Here is a 7,877-nt window from a genome sequence, read left to right on the forward strand (position 1 = left end):
TTTAATAATGGTTTCCAGGCCTTGCTAAGTTGAAACCCGGTGTCCCTGTTGATGAGGTTATCTGTTACGCGAATTTCTATGGCCTCCTTGTAGATACTGTCCCAGTAGCAGTTGTGGCCGTCAGGATTTTTGTCTCTTCGAATTTCGCTGTGTGTGTCCGGTTTCAGTGCAGTGTTTTGCTAGGGACGAATGGCTGGTTTGGCGTAACCGGGTGCGACGTTCGTGTTCCTTGCATCGGTCCTCGACCGTGCGAAATGTTTGGCCGATGTAAGATTTGCCACAGTCGCACGGGATTTTGTATACGCCCTCTTTCTTAAGGCCTAGGTTCGTTCCTTGTAGTTTTTTCGTTTGTTGCTTTTTCGTGAGATATTTGGCCCGGTCACTATCAATGGACCATCCTGTATATACAGGGTGTTACAAAAAGGTACAGCCAAACTTGCAGGAAACATTCCTCACACACAAAGAAAGAAAATATGTTATGTGGACATGTGTCCGGAAACGCTTACCTTCCATGTTAGAGCTCATTTTATTACTTCTCTTCAAATCACATTAATCATGGAATGGAAACAAACAGCAACAGAACGTACCAGCGTGACTTCAAACGCTTTGTTACAGGAAATGTTCAAAATGTCCTCCGTTAGCGAGGATACATGCATCCACCCTCCGTCGCATGGAATCCCTGATGAGCTGATGCAGCCCTGGAGAATGGCGTAATGTATCACAGCCGTCCACAATACGAGCACGAAGAGTCTCTACATTTGGTACCGGGGTTGCGTAGACAAGAGCTTTCAAATGCCCCCGTAAATGGAAGTCAAGAGGGTTGAGGTCAGGAGAGCGTGGAGGCCATGGAATTGGTCCGCCTCTACCAATCCATCGGTCACCGAATCTGTTGTTGAGAAGCGTACGAACACTTCGACTGAAATGTATAGGAGCTCCATCGTGCATGAACTACATGTTGTGTCGTACTTCGGTTGTACTGTAGAGCAATGAGTCGCATGTCAACACAAGCACCGAAGTCAACATTACCTTCCTTCAATTGGGCCAACTGGCGGTGAATCGAGGAAGTACAGTACATACTGACGAAACTAAAATGAGCTCTAACATGGAAATTAAGCGTTTCCGGACACATGTCCACATAACATCTTTTCTTTATTTGTGTGTGAGGAATGTTCCCTGAAAGTTTGGCCGTACCTTTTTGTAACACCCTGTATGTATTGATATTTCTGTACTTTTGACACGATAAATAAAATAATACTTCAAGAAGTGTATATTTTTGGAAAGAAATGTCGGATCAGACAGAATGAACAATGCGAAACGGAGTAATACTTAAGCAGACGGCGTTAGCTGATCTCTGAGGAAATTGGACATAAAATGCCGTAACAAGTCAGTAACGTGTTAAACCACGTCAGGCCCTTATACAAACAGTTATTCAACTTAGCATTGATTCACAGAGTTGTCGGATGTCCCCAAGAGGGATATCGTGCCAAATTCCGTGCAACTGGCCTATGTTAGGTGGACAAATCACGAGGTGGTTGGTGGGCCATGTCCACTAAGCTTCAAACTGTAGAGAAATCCGGCAACCTAGCTGGCCAAGGTAGGATACTTTAAAGAGAACACTGTTCCCTTATACCCAAGTTCTGTTTGTATCATATGAAAAATTTTTCTATAAATAATAGGTGTGATAGTGGAGGTATCTACTAAGCTAGCGCATTTCGTACACTTGTCTCTTGCAGTTTTGCAATTTATAACAGTAGTTTTCACTCACGAGTGCGCTAAACGATCTCTGCATCCACAATGTGCTTTTAAAACATTCTGCTTTCATAATTACGATGATTTTTGTAATTAAGCCTCAGAAACATTTATAAATTGTTCACATGTCCCAACGGGACGAATGAGATGTGTGTATCATCATGTCGTTAAATATGATAAAAAATTGTTAGTCTGCACCCTAAAAAAAATTTTATAACACTTAATGTGTTTCATGGCATTTTGACCTGTTATATCGTGGCATATACTGTATAATTACCACTATTTATGTATTTGATTTCTTGGTTTCATTGTAATATTTTATGTAAATTAAGAACTTTGTATCTCTGACTTCCTACACCAGATGGTGGTTACTGCGCTATAACAAATTCTGTTATATTTGATGTCATGTTATTTGTATATTTTTCTTCTTTACTAGACCTGTAATCTGACACTATATAATTTTAGCTGTTGTTTTTTATTCTTATATGTTTTTTACGTTGTTTGAAACTAACACGCCAGCGTATGTTGGCAAGATGTGCATTCCCCCCCCCCCCTTTCTTTTTTGATATACGTTTTTTAATGTACAACTTTAAATTTTAAATATTCAATTAATGATTTTCAAGTGCACTTTGGTATTTTGTGGTAATCTCTTGCCAAATAAAGTAGTGTTAAGTCTTCACGTGACACACGACACATAGAGGGCGTCCCAAGACCCTGTCACACCGAGGCCTGCTGTATAGGTGCATGTAAACAGCGGCTTCAGTTATTGTGATCGCTTCTTAGTTTTGGTTACTGATAACTTGATACCAGTGCCTACGAGTTTAATTTGCACACCACAGGTATGTTCTTTGCAGTGGTTGGTTTATACTCAGGTGTATTTGTGGTATTTTGTCTTTTATTCACTGATCGCTATGTGAAATTTTTAACTTCCAGCACTGAAGATGATCACTATGTGATTGAAACTGGATTTTGCTATCAATAAACCATCAGTATTACGACCAGTTCTGACCTTCTTTCTAATTTCACGTATATGGTCGTTGTGCACACAGCACTCCATTGAGACTACAACCAATAAAGAAAACAAGCAGTAGAAATTCTCGCCGTTTGCGGACGGCCGTTATCTTGCTGAAATGTAAGCACATGGTGGCTTCCCGCGACGGGGTAACGAAACAGGGCGTAAAATATCGTCGATGTACTGCTTTGCTGTAAGGGTGACACGGGTGACAATCAAAGCGGTCTTGCTATGAGATGAAGTAGCACCCTAGACCATCAGTCATGGTTGTCGGGTCATGTGGCTGGTGACAGCGATGTTGGTGACCAAATGCTGTGTTCGGGTCACCTCGAGGCACGTATTCGGCCTGGAATCCCATTGACTGAGCAGAATTGTCTTCAGTGATGAGTCCCGCTTTGAAACGAGCTCCGATGACCAGTGAAGACGTGTCTGGAGGCGCCCCAGACGGCGTTGGGATACCTGCGATACGGCTTGACAATCATGAGTGGTGGTCTGGGGTGGCATTTCATTCCATCGCAGGAATTATTTGGTTGTCATCCGCGGCGTCTTTACAGTACAGCAGTACGTCGACGATATTCTGTGCCCTGTTTGGTTGCCCTTCATCGGAAGTCATCCTGGGCTTACATTTCAGCAAGATAATCCCCGCCCACAGACGGCGATAGTTTGTACTGCTTGTCTTCCTGCTTACCAAATCCTACCTTCACCAGCAAGGTCGCAGGATCTCTCCAGAATTAACGTTTGGAACATTGAGGGCAGGGTCCTCCAACCAGATCGGGGTTTTGACGAACTAACGCGCTAATTGGACAGTATTTGGTACAACATCCCTCATGAGGACATCCAACACCTCTTCAATCAATGCCAAGCCGAATACCTGCTTGCATAAATACCGGAAGTGAACCAATGCGTTATTGACTTGCTCAACTTGTGAAGTTCCTTCTCTTGAGTAAATCGTCCAGGTTTTTTCTGAAATTATCATTCGTTTGTCTGTACATGTACATCTACCGGTTTCCATCCCATTTTTATAATTTCTTGATTGTATGTCTTTTTTTTGTATTAGAGTGCATTTTTCGATCTATAAAACAAGCCAAACTATAAACACACTACTAGCCATTAAAATTGCTACACCACGAAGATGACGTGCTACAGACGCGAAATTTAACCGACAGGAAGAAGATGCTGTGATATGCAAATGATTAGATTTTCAGAGCATTCACACAAGGTTGGCGCCGGTGGCGACACCTACAACGTGCTGACATGAGGAAAGTTTCCAACCGATTTCTCATACACAAACAGCAGTTGACCGGCGTTGTCTGGTGAAACGTTGTTTTCATTCCTCGTGTAAGGCGGATGAATGCGTACCATCACGTTTCCGACTTTGATAAAGGTCGGATTGTAGCCTATCGCGATTGCGGTTTATCGTATCGCGATATTGCTGCTCGCGTCGGTCAAGATCCAATGACTGTTAACAGAATATGGAATCGGTGGGTTCAGGAGGGTAATACGGAACGCCGTACTGGATCCCAACGGCCTCGTATCACTAGCAGTCGAGATGACAGGCATTTTATCCGCATGACTGTAACGGATCGTGCAGCCACGTCTCGATCCCTGAGTCAACAGATGGGGACGTTTGCAAGTCAACAACCATCTGCACGAGCAGTTCGACGACGTTTGTAGCAGCATGGGATATCAGCTCGGAGACCGTGGCTGCGGTTACCCTTCACGCTGCACCACAGAGAGGAGCGCCTGCGATGGTGTACTCAACGACGAACCTGGGTGCACGGATGGCAAAACGTCATTTTTTCGGATGAATCTAGATTCTGTTTTGATAGTCGCATCCGTGTTTGGCGACATCGCGGTGAACGCACATTGCAAGTGTTTATTCGTCATCCGCATACTGGCGTATCACCCGGCGTGATGCTATGGGATGCCAATGGTTACACGTCTCGGTGACCTCTTGTTCGCATTGACGGCACTTGGAACAGTGGATGTAACATTTCAGATGTGTTACGGCCCGTGGCTCTACCCTTCATTCGATTCCTACGAAACTCTACATTTCAGCAGGATAATGCACGACCGCATGTTGCAGGTCCTGTACGGGCCTTTCTGGATACAGAAAATGTCCGACTGCTGCCCTGGACAGCACTTTCGCCAGATCTCTCACCAATCGAAAACGTCTGGTCAATGGTGGCCGAGCAACTGGCTCGTCACTATACGTCAGTCACTGCTCTTGATGAACTGTGGAATCGCATTGAAGCTGCATGGGCAGCTGTACCTGTACACGCCATCCAAGCTCTGTTTGACTCAATGCCCAGGCGTATCAAGGCCGTTATTACGGCCAGAGGTGGTTTTTCTGTGTACTGATTTCTCAGGATCTATGCATCCAAACTGCGTGAAAATGTAGTCACATGTCAGTTCTAGTATAATATATTTGTCCAATGAATACCCGTTTATCATCTGCATTTCTTCTTGGTGTAGCAATTTTAATGGCCAGTAGTGTACATGTACATCTACCGATTTCCATCCCATTTCTACAATTTCTTGATGGTACGTCTTTTTTTTGTATTAGAGCGTATTTTTCGATCTATAAAGCTAGCCAAATTGTAAATATCTTTCATTACAAACAGTTCATATTTGACTTCAGTAAAACGAAACACGCTTATCGACAAAAATACGCAATTTCTTGTAGTTGCAGAGACGTATTTCAGTAGTACCATCAAGGACTGTATGAAGTTATTCCTTTTCTTCTGGTGTGTCTCGCTAGATGAGGACTGCGCAACCGGAATAATGCCGGCGGGCCAGGGTGAAAAGCCACATCAGAAGTGTATTCCAGGCACCTCATTCAGGATCCGATGTGAGCGGTGCTACTGCTCTCAAGATGGAGTATCAGCTGTGTGCAGCCGCCCACCCTGCAACGGCATCAAAGGTGAGGTTCTGTCTGCCAGGATAGACTTTTGTAGCAGTATACTGTGGAGACGGTGCACCATCTCCATCTTCAACATCTTCAGCCATTTGGCAGCCAGTACCATACTGAAACTTCTCACTGATTTACAGTATTCTATTTTGCATCAATGTGGCACTTTCTGATGTCATTCACTCAGCTTCCCTTAATTCACCGTCTCTGTCCTCTCCAATCTCTTCAGAATCCAGCAGAGATCAGTCTAAATCTATCTTTTATATATGGACGTGGCTGGTTTCTTGTGCATCTACACAGAGTTTTTTTTATAGTCATAACCATGTTTTCCGTACCAGCCTGGTCCCTGATATATTTTTATGTGCTCCAGTGTCCCTCCAAGTAACAACACCATTCTTGACAGAACAACCGTCAGTTATTCAATAGATTTCGCATTAAAAATCCATGTATCTCTTCCAGGTATCAGAACTGGTGATTCACACAAATCCTAAAATCTTTTCATGCTTCTATTTATTTATTTATTAACATTACAGAGTGACTCACACCTTGGTTCTATAGTGGATCATTTGCTACTACAAACTAGCCAGTTTTCAGTATTTTGACACTATTCTTGTTTTTCTACAATTAAATTGTTAATTAAAGAAGAAAAACAATACAAAAGCACATAGTGTTTTCACCAATTAAGTGTCAAAGTCATAGTTAATAAGTTGTAAAGAAAATTAAATTAGTTATAGATAAGCCAGGGTAAAAAATAAAAATGTTAGTAATTTAGAGGGAAACAACAGAAATATAAGAAAGGGTAGATAAGGTGATTGCACACTACCATCAATGCTCAGAAGGGAAAGCTCCGAAACTGCATTACGTTCTTGTCTTCTGATTTAATATTAAAAGTTGTTTAAGTAATTGAACTGCGCATTAAGGTGAGTTTTCTAAATTAATTACTTATTTATAATTTTAAAGTGGCCGTAAGAAAATAGTAATTCTGTTTACAGATTGTTATCAAATACATTGTGAAGATAATTATTACAGTAGCTATTACCATCGATTCTTCATGGGACTTGTCAGGAAGGCATATCTTGGAGTGAGAACATTGAGTTATATATTTCTGCGCAGAATTTTCTTTATTCACAAGTTTCTTTGTAGCCATCTCTGCATGTATTTCTATCTGTAATAATATTTTACTTCTTTATGTAGTTTTGCAGCTACATTTTTTTATGTGTGACCTTGACTTCAGTTGTGTCTGCTTCATCTTCTGTATCTGTATCGCTATATGATGTTTAATTTTCTGTATCAGTCCTGCTGTCATTTAGTTCAAAATGGTGCAAATGGCTCTGAGCACTGTGGGACTTAACTGCTGAGGTCACCAGCCCCCTATAACTTAGAACTACTTAAACCTAACTAACCTAAGGACATCACACACATCCATGCCCGAGGCAGGATTCAAACCTGCGACCGCAGCGGTCGCGCGGTTTCAGACTGTAGCGCCTAGAACCGCTCGGCCACTCCGGCGGGCTGTCATTTAGTGTCATGGTTATGTTTAGTCTGGCTGCGTCTCTGTACGGCCTGTATCTTGGCACATTCTTCTTGTAACGTTCTTGAAATAGCGTCTGCCGTTCTGCCTAGGTCTACCCATAGTGTGCATTCCTAATGGAGTTGTATGTGTTGATGTGTGGCATTTTTTTTTTTTGTCGTGTGGCCTGTGTATGTGAATTGCAGTTCAAGGCAGCCAATTACCCACATGCACATTCTTTGCTAAGGTGGGTCTTCCTCTTATATGTGTTCCACATGATCCATGTTTTACACAGTCCAGTTACGTTCATGTGACCACTGCCTATGTTCGACACAACATGCAGTAACCATTCACATACGACAGGTGGCAGCACTAACAGTGGAGGGTATATAACGCGTGCTGGGGGACATGGAAAACAGTGCAGCCATTACCATAATGTGGAAACGGAGCGATTTATCTGAGGTCCAAAACAGCATGATCTTTGGCTTTTGGACCGAGAGTGGAAACGTTTCTTAAGCGACTAACTTTGTAAGCTGCTCGCGTGCCGCCATGTGCCATGGTTAAGTGTAAGTGGCGTGGCAGAATGGCTCTATCCAAAACTGGTGCTGAGGAAACAGTGGTGCACCATGGGCCACAGATGACAGCAGTGAATGATTGTAGAGGTCTGTACGGGCGAATAGACGTAAAACTGTTAG

This window comes from Schistocerca piceifrons, chromosome 9 (assembly GCF_021461385.2).
Source record: "Schistocerca piceifrons isolate TAMUIC-IGC-003096 chromosome 9, iqSchPice1.1, whole genome shotgun sequence".
Lineage (NCBI taxonomy): Eukaryota > Metazoa > Arthropoda > Insecta > Orthoptera > Acrididae > Schistocerca > Schistocerca piceifrons.